Source organism: Saccopteryx bilineata, chromosome 10 (assembly GCF_036850765.1).
Source record: "Saccopteryx bilineata isolate mSacBil1 chromosome 10, mSacBil1_pri_phased_curated, whole genome shotgun sequence".
NCBI classification, from domain to species: domain Eukaryota; kingdom Metazoa; phylum Chordata; class Mammalia; order Chiroptera; family Emballonuridae; genus Saccopteryx; species Saccopteryx bilineata.
Window position 1 is genome coordinate 44,511,763 of NC_089499.1, and position 14,223 is coordinate 44,525,985.

Sequence of the window (14,223 nt, forward strand, 5' to 3'; positions counted from 1 at the left end):
AGGCAATAGGCAAGTGTCTTCTTAGAAAAAATGTGCAGTGTTGGCTAGGTGTTTGTGTTTAAAGCAGAGAGAGCTGTGTTGATGATTGGTCTCCCTCGTTCTTTGTTAGATCTCTCAGAGATTTGGAATTGAAGTCATTGAGGGGTTCAAGGCACAGCTGTTTTAGCATCAGTGATTTCCCAGTGTCCTCTGCTTCTTCATCTGGCAAATGGGGACAAGGATACCCGACTCTAGGGTAGCCTTTGGTATCCAGGAGCATGAAGTAGAAACACTACTCTCATTTTGGCAACTTTGCTTTCATTCTGGGACTTGCACACTTTATGCCTGCATTTCAGAGCACTGCACTCTGCCAGCAATTTTCTGTGAGGACAGGACCACACACTAGAGGGAGCTTAGGAAGTCTGAGCAGTGCTCTTAGAGCTCAGGTGGAAGGTACAGGAGTACTGGCAGGCATGGAGTCTATTGTGGGACAATCTCATACAACAAAGCTGTCCTGCACCCACATGAATTCTCAGTGTGTGACCAGAAATTAATGTAAATGAAAATCCTGTTCTTAATTAGCTCCTCCTAGAACTTTCTGTTATATATATAAACACAAAGTATTTGTGTGTGGTTTTAATGCCTTATGTTCTCAAAATACATCTACCATGTAAATCAAGGTAAGATAATGCTTTGTCTCATAATGATTGACACTTTACCAAGAGTTGTTTATTTGCCATTTCAGAAAGTCATAGTACCAATGACAACATCATTCCTATATCTGAGTCACTAATAAAACACCTTTGTTAACCTGCATTGGAAGCTGTCACATGCACAGTAATTTTATGTATAGGTGTTGGCATCTGACTACTTTATTGTGTCTGCTAGTGTAACTGTGCTCAAGCATTTATATATTGAAATACATATTTTTACGAATTACTTTATTTCTATTTCTCCTTTATATTAGAATCAGAATGTTATATTGATTTGAATATATTACATGTGAATTGATTTCAAAATGATAAAGAGGGCTTCACAAAATATTTGTCATACAAAGGGAAAGTTTTATCAAGGCAGGCGGATAGGCCTCCACACTAGCACATCACTGAAGATGCAGAATTCTGGAGTGCTTCTGCTTTTGAGGTTGTCATTTATGTCTGTTTACATTAGACTCATCTGCCCTGAACAAAATACCCAAATACATGACTTAAACAGGAGAGAGGTGTTTCGCTCTCCCATAAATGAAGTCCAAAGTTAGGTGTCAAAGAAAAAAATTATTTATGACACATTAAAGATGGTAGTAAGAACTGCTCCATCTCAGGGGGGCTACCACAATGGAGTTTTGTAGTTAGGGAGAGAGATTAGGCTGTACCTCAAACAAGGACACCTGGGGATTTATCACCAAGGAGCATAGGGGCAAGTTAGTGGATAGAAAATTACTCAGGCCCTGGCCGGTTGGCTCAGCGGTAGAGCGTCGGCCTAGCGTGCGGAGGACCCAGGTTCGATTCCCGGCCAGGGCACACAGGAGAAGCGCCCATTTGCTTCTCCACCCCTCCGCCGCGCTTTCCCTTTCTGTCTCTCTCTTCCCCTCCCGCAGCCAAGGCTCCATTGGAGCAAAGATGGCCCAGGCACTGGGGATGGCTCTGTGGCCTCTGCCCCAGGCGCTAGAGTGGCTCTGGTGGCAACATGGCGACGCCCAGGATGGGCAGAGCATCGCCCCCTGGTGGGCAGAGCGGCGCCCCTGGTGGGCGTGCCGGGTGGATCCCGGTCGGGCGCATGCGGGTGTCTGTCTGACTGTCTCTCCCTGTTTCCAGCTTCAGAAAAAAAAAAAAAAAAGAAAATTACTCAGAGCAAACATCAGGGGTAAGGGAGGATCCTGGCTAAACTGACTTACCAGGGTTCTTGCTGAAGACAGTCCAGGGTGAACCGGTAGCACCCGCAGGATGGTCAAGGAGGAGGTCATTCCCATATCCAGGGTGACCAGGTATTGAGGATAGGAGGCTTCTCACTAAATTGACTTAGCAGGAGTCTTGTGAAAATTGGACAGAGATAAACATGGAAACTCAAAAACCAGGGCCTAGTTGGAAAGAGAGTTCAGGGGAGTCTGGTTAGATTTGATCAAGGATAGACTCTTGGTCATAGTCAATCTATTCCTCTGCCATTAGGGACCCAAGCTCTTTTCATCTTTCTGTTCCCTTTTTTAGTTAAGCCTGACATTTTCAAAGCTGTTTTTGAACTCAAGATAACAGTCAAACTCCACGATATAAGCAGGAAGTTAGGAAAGAGGCGAGGGCAATGGGGGTACCCTGCAGTTGTCTCCCCTTGTTAGGAGCTGACCCAGAAGTCCCGCCCAATAACTCTGTTTGTACATCTCCTTGGCTGCCCCTAACTGCAAGGGAGGCTGGAAAATGAAGTCTTTCAGCTGTGCACATTGTCCTCCAGAGTAAAGTCAGAATTCTTATAATAAGAACAAAGGGAGAATAAATAAATATTGGGGTGGCATTTAGCAATTTCAGTTGCTGCTGCTGCTGGTGGTGCTGCTAGGGTTTTTGATATTGTGGAAGTACCTTCCTCCCCAGGCTTAGGGAGTTTCATTATAATAAAGTCCAAGAGACTCAGGTCACACTGTAGCCTGTCCTCTTACTCATAAGATGATCTTAACCAAGTGTCTTAATCTCTTTGAGCCTCATTTTCCTCATCCGTACAATTGAGATAGAAATGGTACTTAGCTCCTAAGGTGGCTAGGAGGTTTAAATTGTAAGGTCCCTGCCAAAAGCCCTCAGGAACATTACCTCTACTTGTGTACACACACACAATTACACACTTAGCCAGAGCCCCGCTGGGTATGCCAGGAGGAAGCCCGGCACACTTTGTTTCAGATATCAGCTTGGTGAGCAGAGGAAGCAGGTTTCCAGGAAACCATCGCCTCACACCTGTCAATTCTTGGCCAGTTGCTCTGCGGGAAGGATGTGAAGACAGCTGGGCTTGGTTTTTCTGGGCTTTTCTCCATGGTCCTTTCCGGCAGGGCCAGCCAGAGGCCAAAATCTTGAATACAGTAAGGCTGCTTTGCAGTGTCTGTCTCCCCTGGCTGCACAGAAAAGATCTGACCGGTGATTGCGGGCACTCTGTCTGCTTCACTTCCACAGGGGGAGGGCTTGTAAAGCGATTGTGTTCTTTTAAGCATCATTTACCACCAGAAGGAACCAGGGCTCCTTGGAGAAATGACTGACTTTAGGGCTGGGGTCAGATATGGACAAGATAGGCCTGGAACACCTTGTGCCAGAAAGCAAAGAAGTTCTCAGGATTATTGGGTCCTGTGGAAAGGAGACAGAGTCCAGCTTGCAGGGGCTTTAGTGCCAAAGATGAGACACTTTGAGCATCAAAAAGAATAATGAGTACAATGTATTGAAATATTTTTTGTACTCTAAACTCCCTTTAAATAGTACTTATTTGAAACTTATGGTGAGTTTTTTGTTTAAGTTTGGTAGGAAATAAGTTATTATCCTGAAAACAGGTAAATAAAAGGAAATAAATAAGCATTCATTCTGTCTTTACTAGATGGTCTCTATTTCAGAGTTATCAAATAGTTAATGAGGAAATGTATATTTTTATAAAAGAATTATGGTTAATAAAAGCAAGGAACATAACAATTAGAAAACCACCATTTGCGACCCATATTGAAATAATGGGTATAAGCCACAATCATTAATGCTGCTAAAACCAGGAGGTGAAAGGTAAGGGTGCTTTAGGATGAATAAATCAGGTTGAGACCTGAACCCTTACAAATTTTATCAGCAAAATTGCAGCACCCACATGTGATGTGCCTCCAGATGTGACATCATAAAAAACACACAGCACCTCGATGAAGTATTCTTGCCAAAGAAAAAGGAACCTGAATCAACCCATGATGCTAGATCTTACTACACTTTATGGAAAATACAAAAGGTGGAGAAACATATTAAGAAACACTGTGAGGCCCCTGGTCAGGTAGATCAGAGCATTATTTTGCTATGCCAAGTTTGTGGGTTCGATCCCCAGTCAGGGCACATACAAGAATCAACCAATGACTATATAAATAAGGGGAACAACAAATGGATGTTTCTCTCTCTCTCTTTCTTCCCCTTTCTCTCTCTTTCAAATAAATAATTTTTAATAAATAAATAAGATACTATGAGGATAAAACCCTTCAAGATCAGAATGTTAGAAATTCTATGGACTAAATGACTTTCTCCAAGAAATAAATAATGTAGAGTTAAGAACAAAAGAGGCTATTATTATAGAGAAAAATAAACATAAAAGACATTAAGACACATAAGCCATATGCAAAAAGAACATAATTGGATTCTGATAGGAATAAATTGACTATAAAAACGCAGCCAAGGCTCCATTCGAGCAAAGATGTCCCGGGCGCTGGGGATGGCTCTGTGGCCTCTGCCTCAGGCGCTAGAGTGGCTTTGGTCGCAACATGGCGATGCCCAGGATGGGCAGAGCATCGCCCCCTGGTGAGCAGAGCGTTGCCCCATGGTGGGCGTGCCGGGTGGATCCCGGTTGGGTGCATGCGGGAGTCTGTCTGACTGTCTCTCCCTGTTTCCAGCTTCAGAAAAATGCAAAAAAAAAAAAAAAAAAAAAAAGATGTTTTTAAGACAATTGGGGAAACATGAACATGGATTGGGTAGTAAATGATTTTAAGAAATTACTATAATTTTGTTGGCTAGGATAATGGTATTCTGGTAATGATTTTTAAATATCCTTATCTGAGGGTAAAATAATAAGATATCTAGAATTTACTTTAGAATTATGGGGGGGGGGAGAAATAGTCAAGTGGAGAATAAATAGTTGAAAGGAGGACAAGAACTCTGTCATCTGCCCCACACACTGCAAAGGAGGCTGGAAGTCAAGTGTTCCCACATACCCACTCTGCCCCTGAGACCTTCTAGTGGTTCATGAGGACAGAACATGACTGAGGAAGATGATTAGCCCCACCATCTGTGCAGGGAAGGAAAGGGAAATCAGTGGAAAAAGAAAACCAGTGTGTTTAATGAAAATTGGGCATTGCTTTGCTTTGCTCACACACCTGAAAGGCTTCAAGCCATGCCGGACTCAGAGGACCCTAGGATTGGGTCTCACCCATCTCCTCATCTTACTCTGTATGGTTCAGTCTCAGGAAGGCCTTACTCCACATGATGTCCCTTGACCTCTTGAGGCTGACTCCCCACCTCTCTCTTCTGCCACTCCAGTGGACAGAGGGCTTGTCCTTCCCAGGAGGCCAGCAGAAGCCCCAGGACTAAATCTCTTTGGCTGACTCGAGTCACCTGCATACTCCTGCCCCAATCTCTGTTTCCTAGGGACTGAATATTGTGAGGGCTGCATCTGGGTCCCAGGCAACCTCCCCTGAACCACAGTAGGCTGTGAGTGGGGCAAGGGCAATGCATTGCTATTGCCAAAGACGGGGCCTCAACCCTCAGCAGGGAAGACACACAGATGCCCCTTTATCACTCACCATCTCCAGCTTCCATGTCCTCATCTGTAAAAAAGAGCTGCTGTTCTGCTGCCTATTTGAGGAGTCAACAAGAGCTATAAAAGTCTGGCACTCGGCAATGATGAATGTCCCTGTTCTTACCTCCCCTCTCTCGAATGGTTCTATTTCTATTCTTTTTTCACAGAGACAGAGCTTGTGCTCTGCGTGACAGCCACCTCGTGTTGCCATCCTTCCTCCTCAGTAATACCAGGGAGCCCTAGCATTGGCAACCCCCGCCCCTGGGAGGAGTGATGCACAGCGATGGCTTAGACCACCTCCAGATGTTTGCAAAATGTGTTCACTGGAGCCCGCAGTTGTGCAGACAGGTTGTGCTTCAGTGCAACTGTGTGTGGTCCAAAACTCTCTCTTTTTAAAAACAGTCATTTTAAATGTCTGAAAACACGTTTGATTGTGATATGAATATCTCTAGTCAAGCAATCTGGCTTCTTGGTTCATTTGTCCCCATTGAGAATTTCCTGGCTCTGGAAAACACAAGTTGAGGAAATTTTAATGTGTTGTCCTTCTGACCTTGGCTAGAAGTTGTGTGCAAGAGGCCAAGAGCTCAGTATTTACCATGTAGGAAGAATCGGTGAAGTAGGTCAACATTACAGGCTTTGGGAACAGGCTGCTTGGTTTCAATCCTGACGTGTGACCCTGGACAAGCATTTCTTTAGACCCAGTTTCCTTGTCTGTAAACGGGAGTTAGAATTTGGCAGTGGAATTTGAATGAAGAAACTTGTTGGATCCCAGCTCACACTGGCAAGCACACAGGCGGCTCCCTTGTGCCCTGCGTCACCATGCTCTGAGGTGCAGCTCGTTTGTGGCTGCAGCTCAGGCCCTCGAGGGGGACTGCTCTGGTGCCTTTGCCTCCTTTGTCCTCCATCTGTCTGGCTGGAGGGTGCCGCCTGCCATCTGAGCCCCACCTGCTCCCTCCCCAGGCCTGGGGGCTGCCTGGGCCTCCCTCAGAACAATGCAGGGATGTCTTCTGGGGCCCAGGTCAGGTCTCCACTTTGTGTACGCCTGGCCGCCTCTTTCCCTCACAGCCAAGCCCAGGTGGGCCTGTGGAAGGGGCCGTTAGTAGGATATTAAAGGGGGGCTTTGAGGAGAGGAATGTGGGGAACAAAGAACAGGGATGACCCTCCAGACTCTCTCACTGTTCACTTCGGGCCTTGGTTTCCTTGGCAGAGATGGTTCTGAGTTTGTCTGGGGACTGATCAGGCCCAGAGGCACGAGTATGTCTGAGTTTAAGAGAACTCATCTCTCTCCCTTCCTGTCTACCTGTCCCTATCTGTCTCTGTCTCTTTCTTCTCTCGCTAACTAACTAAATAAATGCTGCTAAAACAGAAAAAAAAAAGATAACTTCATGCAAAGTTAATTCTGTCTCCTATGAAGTATTCTCCTTCTTCATTCATATCAACCTGCACAATGTGCTTAGGCGGTATTCACTCTCTCTCGTATAATGTTCTTGCCAACAACTGATTTTTTCTTTTTCCTTATCCAGCTTTACAGAGATATTGACCTATTAAATATGTAAGTTTTAGGTGTACAATGTGATGATTTGATGCATATATAGATTGCAAACTATTTGCCACAATTAGGTTAGTTAACATTTCCATCCTCTCACATAATTATCATTTTTGAGTGTGGTGATAACATATAAAATCTATTGTTTTAAAAACTATCAATTATATAATACCATATTATTAATTGTAGATTCCCCCGAATTTATTTATTTAACAGCTGGAAATTTGTACCCTTCGACCAGCATCTCCCCTACCACCCATACCCTCCTCACAACCCCTGGTAACCACTGTTCTACTCTTTATTTCTGTGAGTTCAGCTTTTTTAGATTCCACATATAACGGATTTTATACAGTAATTTTTTTCTCTGACTTGTTTCACCTAGCATATGTCCTCAAGCTCCATCCATGTTGTTACAAATGGCAAGATTTCCATCTTTCTTGTGGCTGAATAATGTTCATGTAAAAACATACATACATATTTTATACATACATATTATATTCATATATATACACACACATATGTACATACATACATGCATACATATTTATAACATTTTCTTTATCCAGTTGCTTGTGGACAGGTAGGTTATCCGTATCTTGGCCATTGAATACAGCAGTATAGATAGATCTTTGAGATAGGGATTTCATACCTTTCAGATATATTCCCAGATCATAAGGTAGTTCTAGTTTTTATTTATTTTTTGACAGAGACAAAGAGAGAGTCAGAGAGAGGGACAGATAGGGACAGACAGGAAGGGAGAGAGACGAGAAGCATCAGTTCTTTGTTGAGGCACCTTAGTTGTTCATTGATTGCTTTCTCATATGTGCCCTGATCGGGAGGGGGGGCTACAGCAAAGCAAATGACCCCTAGGTCAAGCCAGCAACCTTGGGTTCAAGCCAGCGACCATGGGGTCATGTCTACGATCTCATGCTCAAGCCAGCAACCCCATGCACAAGCCAGTGAGCCTACGCTCAAGCTAGATGAGCTCACACTCAAGCTGGCGACCTCAGTGTTTCTAATCTGGGTCCTCCAGGTCCCAGTATGACACTCTATCAACTGCACCACTGTCTCATCAAGCTTTAGTTTTAATTTTTAAGAAAATTTCATACTGTTTTCCATAGTGGCAGCACCAATTTTCTTTCTCACCAAGAGTGCATAAACATTACTTTTTCTTCTGTCAAACTTTTCTAAGTTAGACTCAGGCACAGAGAGAACTCATGGACTAAGGGTCTGTGATGTTTAGGGGGCCAGAAGGAGGGAAAGAAGAAGGGAAATAGGAAAATGGAGAAGGAAAAGAATAGTTTCAAATAATTGGGAGTAAATAGATCCATTTTTACTTATATACATATCATGAGACGTCTAATGTTTAGGTTTAATAGTTCAAAATAAAATGAGTGAGAAAGGACACTCACAAAAAAAAAATAAAAAGATTTGTCTTCACTAAGAAAAAAATTAAATGAATTCCTTGTAGAAGAATTATATCTTCATGTGCATTTGATCATCATTAATAACTCTGAGAGTCAGGTAGTGTTATCACAGCAGAGCACAGGGAATGAAAGCTCAGAGAAGGATATTGGTTTGCCTAAAGTCACACAGCTGGCGAATGGAGGCTGACTCAGACCTGAGCCTGCAAAGCCTGCATCCAGCTCAGCAATCACGTCTCCTGCAAGACTACAGGCATTCTGTGGGCAAGGTGCTGTTCTTGCTCGCTCATTTTGATGGCAGTAGGAAAGGCCCTGAGTCTCTTCCTTGTAAAGTGAGGCTATTACTCATTCTATTGCATAAGGCCACTTGAGAAAGCAGCTGTGTTAGGCTTGCTTGCTGGTTTACTGGATGCAAGCACTTTGCCTGATTAGTGCGTGAGCACGTGGCAGTGCCATGTGTGTATAGTCTATGTAAGGCTAGGGTGCTTGCCCTCAGAGTGGATGGCGGATTGCAGATTGCCTGTCCACTATTGTAAGGGGATGTTTTACTGTCCCTTTGCTTGCTGCTGTGAGAAGAGCCTGTTTGCTCGTCTGCCATTGGGAGACTCTATTAAATGGAAATGGCCTAACGCTTTCTGGATCCACAGTTCCTCTACTGTCTGCTGGAATCCAATGTGAACCTGCTTGGTCTTGGCCACCAGCCTTACAGCCATCCTAAGGCTTAAGTGAGATACCAGGGAGGATGTTTTAAAAGAATAAAGAGTGGGCCCTGGCAGGTTGGTTCAGTGGTAGAGCGTCGGCCTGGCGTGCAGAAGTCCTGGGTTCGATTCCCAGCCAGGGCACACAGGAGAAGCGCCCATCTGCTTCTCCACCCCTCCCCCTCTCCTTCCTCTCTGTCTCTCTCTTCCCCTCCCGCAGCAAGACTCCATTGGAGCAAAGATGGCCCGGGCGCTGGGATGGCTCCTTGGCCTCTGCCCCAGGTGCTGGAGTGGCTCTGGTCTCAACAGAGTGTCGCCCCGGAGGGGCAGAGCATCGCCCCCTGGTGGGCAGAGCGTCGCCCCCTGGTGGACGTGCCGGGTGGATCCCGGTCAGGTTCATGCGGGAGTCTGTCTGTCTCTCCTCGTTTCCAGCTTCAGAAAAATACTAAATAAATAAATAAATAAATAAATAAATAAATAGTGGCTGTTCCCTGTTCAGATGCTGCTTTTTATCCTGAGCCGATGAGCCTTGTTATTTCCTTTAACTGGTTCCATTTGCAGCCCAGTCAGACTCTGTGGTGGCTCGGAGATCTCCCCCCATAGAGAAGGGGAGAAACGGGCAGCTCTGGCCAGAGAGGCACCTAAGTGAGTGGCTGTGTTTCTGGGCTTTATTCTGTTCCATTGATCTATATGTCTACTCTTATGCCAATACCACACTATTAGTTATTGATTATTAGAACTTTAAAATTTATGAAACGAGGTAATTTTAATCCTTTAACTTGTTTTCTTGTCAAATGGTTTGATTATTATTCATTTTTTTGCTTGTCAATGTCGAAAAGCCTCCTAGAATATTGATTGGGATTGTACTGAGTCTATATATCAGTTTCGGGGAATTGACATCTTAATAATAGGTCTTCTGATTTATGAACATGGTATATCTGTTCATTTATTTAAGTCCTGTTTGAGATCTCTCATACATATCTTGCATATCCTTTAAAAAAATTAATGCTATATGTTTTGGTTTTTATGATCTTATAAATGACACTTATAAATTTCAATTTACAATTATTAATTGAAAGTGTATAAAAACAATTGATTTTTTTTGAGGAAGGGAGAGAGAGAGGAGGAAAGAGATGAGGAGCATCAACTTGTAGTTGGTTCACTTTAGTTGTTTTTACTGATTGCTTCTCATATGTGCCTTGACTGAGGGGCTCAAGCTAAGCCAGTAACAGCTTGTTTGATTCAGTGACTTTGGGGCTCAAGCCAGTGACCTTAGGATCATGTCAATAATTCCCACACTCGAGCCAGTGACCTAGTGCTCAAGCTGGAGACCTTGGGATTTTGAACCTGCACTTCAGCATCCTGAGTCGACACTCTATATACCGTGCCACCACCAGTCAGGCAAAACACAATTGATTTTTGTATATTGACTTTTTGTCCTCTGATATCACTAAACTCACTTAATGTTGTAAATAGATTTTTTTTGTTTCTTTGACATTTTTTACCTAGATGATCATGTTGTTAACGAATAAAGATAGTTTTATTTCTTTACTTCCTATTTAAACGCCTTTCATTCTTGTTTCTTGCCTCATTGTTCTTGCTAGGATCTCCAGTATGATGTTGGATAGGAATAATGAGAGTGGACATTCTTGTTACCATTTTTGTGAGAAAGCATTCAGTCTTTCACCAGTGAGTATGAGTTTAGTTGTAGGTGTTTAATAGATAAACTTTATCAGGTTGAGAAATTTCCCTTTATTCCCTTCTATTTCTAGTTTGCTGAGAGTTTCATAGATGAGAATTGAATTTTGTCAAAAGCCCCCCCCCCATTTTTTGCTTCTATTAACATGATTATGGTCCTGGCCAATTGGCTCAATGGTAGAGTGTGAGCCTGGCATGTGAATGTCCCGGGTTTGGGCACACAGGAGAAGCGACCATCTGCTTCTACACCCCTTCCTCTTCTCTCTCTCATCTCTCCCTCTTCCTCTCCTGCAGCCATGACTCGATTGGTTCGAGTGCATCAGCCCCAGGTGCTGAGGATAGTTCTGTGGAGCCTCTGCCTCAAGTGCTAAAAATAGCTCAGTTAGGAACATGGCCCCAGGTGGGCAGAGCATTGGTCCCAGAGGGTGTTTGCCAGGTGCATCTTGGTCAGGGCACATGCGGAAGTCTGTCTCTTTATCTCCCCTCCTCTCACTTGGAAAAGAAAAAAAAACCATGATCACATAGTTGTTGTTTTAGTCTGTTAATAATGTAAATTACATTGAATTTTTTTTCTTTGGCTGAGTACAAGGAACTTTATTGATTGGACATGACAAGGGCTCCCTAAGTCCCTCCCTTTTTTAGGGGGGTCAGGGATAGAAACTGTGAAGGTTAGGAGATTCTCAGTGTGTTGGGACATCAATTTGGGGCAAGGACTCCCCAGCAGCTGAGAGCCTCTCTTCCTGTCACTGAGGCTGGTAGTCCAGGGAGCTCTAATTCTATGGAGGCCACATGAACCATAAGGTCCACCATCCTGTTGCTGTAGCCAGATTTATCACCATATCAAGAAATGAACTTGACAAAGTGGTCATTGAAGGCAATTCCAGCCCCAGCATTGGAGGAATGGGTGTCACTGTTAAAGTTGCAGGAGACATTCTGGTCCTCAGTATAGCCCAAGACGCCTTGAGAGGGCCCTCTGAGGCCTGCTTCACTACCTTCTTGATGTTATCATATTTGGCAGCTTTCTCTATGCAGCAGATCAGATCCACAACAACACATTGGGGTGGGGACATGAAAGGTCATGCTTCCTATTCAACTCAGGGATGACCTTTGCTCACAGGCTTGGCAGTGTCAGTAGAAGAAGGGACAATGTTCTGGGCAGCTCCTTGGCCATCACACCACAGTTTCCCATAAGGGCCATTCACAGTCTTCTGGGTAGGAGTGATGGTGTGGACTGTGGTCATGAGTCTCTCCGTGATGCCAAAGTTGGTGACCTTGGCCACCGAGGCCAAGTACTTGGTGAGGCAGAAGACATTGCTGACAATCTTGAGGGAGTTTTCATACTTGTCGTGATTCACACCCATCACAAACATGTAGATATCTGCAGATGGAGCAGAGATGATAACCCTCTTGGCTTTGCCTTCAAGTGAGTCCCAGTCTTCCCCAAGGTAGTGAAGACACTAGTGGATTCCACAACCTATTCAGCACCAGCCTCACCCTATTTGTTTGGGTTTTTTTTGTTTGTTTTTGCATTTTTCTGAAGCTGGAAACAGGTAGAGACAGTCAGACAGACTCCCGCATGCGCCCGACCAGGATCCACCCGGCACGCCCACCATGGGGCGACGCTCTGCCCACCAGGGGGCGATGCTCTGCCCCTCCGGGGCGTCGCTCTGCTGCAACCAGAGCCACTCTAGCACCTGAGGCAGAGGCCACAGAGCCATCCCCAGCACCCGGGCCATCTTTGCTCCAATGGAGCCTTGGCTGCGGGAGGGGAAGAGAGAGACAGAGAGGAAGGCGCGGCGGAGGGGTGGAGAAGCAAATGGGCACTTCTCCTGTGTGCCCTGGCCGGGAATCGAACTCGGGTCCTCCGCACGCTAGGCCGACAGCCTCACCCTATTTGATGTTAGCAGGATCTTGCTCCTAAAGATGGAGATGGACTTTTTCACTGATGACAAGCTTCCCATACATAGCCTTGACTGTGCCTTTAAACTTGACAGGAATAGAATCATACTGGAACATGTAGACCAGTGGTCCCCAACCTTTTTTGGGCCACGGACCAGTTTAATGTCAGAAAATATTTTCATGGACCGGCCCTTAGGGTGGGACGGATAAATGTATCACGTGACTGAGACAAGCGTCAAGAGTGAGTCTTAGACAGATGTAACAGAGGGAATCTGATCATTTTTTAAAAAAAAACATCGTTCAGACTTAAATATAAATAAAACGGAAATAATGTAAGTTATTTATTCTTTCTCTGCAGACCGGTACCAAATGGCCCACGGACCTGTACCGGTCCACGGCCCGGGGGTTGGGGACCACTAGTGTAGACTACATTGTTGAGGTCAATGAAGGGGTCATTGATAGCAGCAATGTCCACTTTGCCAAAGTTAAAAGCAGCCCTGGTGACCAGGCACCCAATACAGCCAAATCTGTTCACGCCAACCTTCCCCATGTCTCAGGGTTGCCGCTGACACTGCACCGCTGTCTATTGAGTGAGAGCAGCAGGGAGCCAGGAATTACAGTGATTGATTTTAGAATGTTGAGCCTATCTTGTATTCCTGGGATAAACCCCACTTGGTCATGATGTATTATTTTCTCTAATATATTGTTAAATTTACTAATTTTTTTTTTTTTTCTGAAGCTAGAAACGGGGAGAGACAGTCAGACAGACTTCCGCATGCGCCCGACCGGGATCCACCCGGCACGCCCACCAGGGGGCGACACTCTGCCCACCAGGGGGCGATGCTCTGCCCATCTGGGGCGTCGCTCTGTTGCGAACAGAGCCACTCTAGCGCCTGGGGCAGAGGCCAAGGAGCCATCCCCAGCGCCCGGGCCATCTTTGCTCCAATGGAGCCTCGGCTGCGGGAGGGGAAGAGAGAGACAGAGAGGAAGGAGAGGGGGAGGGGTGGAGAAGCAGATGGGCGCTTCTCCTGTGTGCCCTGGCCAGGAATCGAACCTGGGACTTCTGCACGCCAGGCCAATGCTCTACCACTGAGCCAACCGGCCAGGGCCAAATTTACTAAATTTTTAAAGGGATGTTTGCATCTATGTTCACATTGGTCTGTGGTTTTATTTTCTTGCCATGTCTTCAGCTTTGGTATCAGGGTAATGCTGGCCTCATAGAATGAGTTGGAAAGTGTTTCCTGCTTCTATTTTGGAAGAGTTTGTGTGGAATCATAGTATAAAATTATAATTGCAACAGCTGTTTCAAAATCCTTATATGCTCATTTGAACATCTGAGTATCTCAAGGTTGGTTTGTTGATATTCTTTTTTCTTGATGATGGTTGAAATTTTCCAAATCTTTCTATGTCAAACAATTTTGGATTATATCCCCCACATTGTGACAATTACGTGAGGAGATTGGAGATTCTGCTTTGTATGTTT

General features: G+C 44.8%; 1 pseudogene; it reads right to left on the reverse strand.

Moving 5' to 3' along the window:
• Positions 1-11,537: 11,537 nt before the first annotated feature.
• Positions 11,538-13,290, reverse strand: LOC136314004 (glyceraldehyde-3-phosphate dehydrogenase-like; annotated as a pseudogene).
• Between the last annotated feature and the right edge of the window lie 933 nt (positions 13,291-14,223).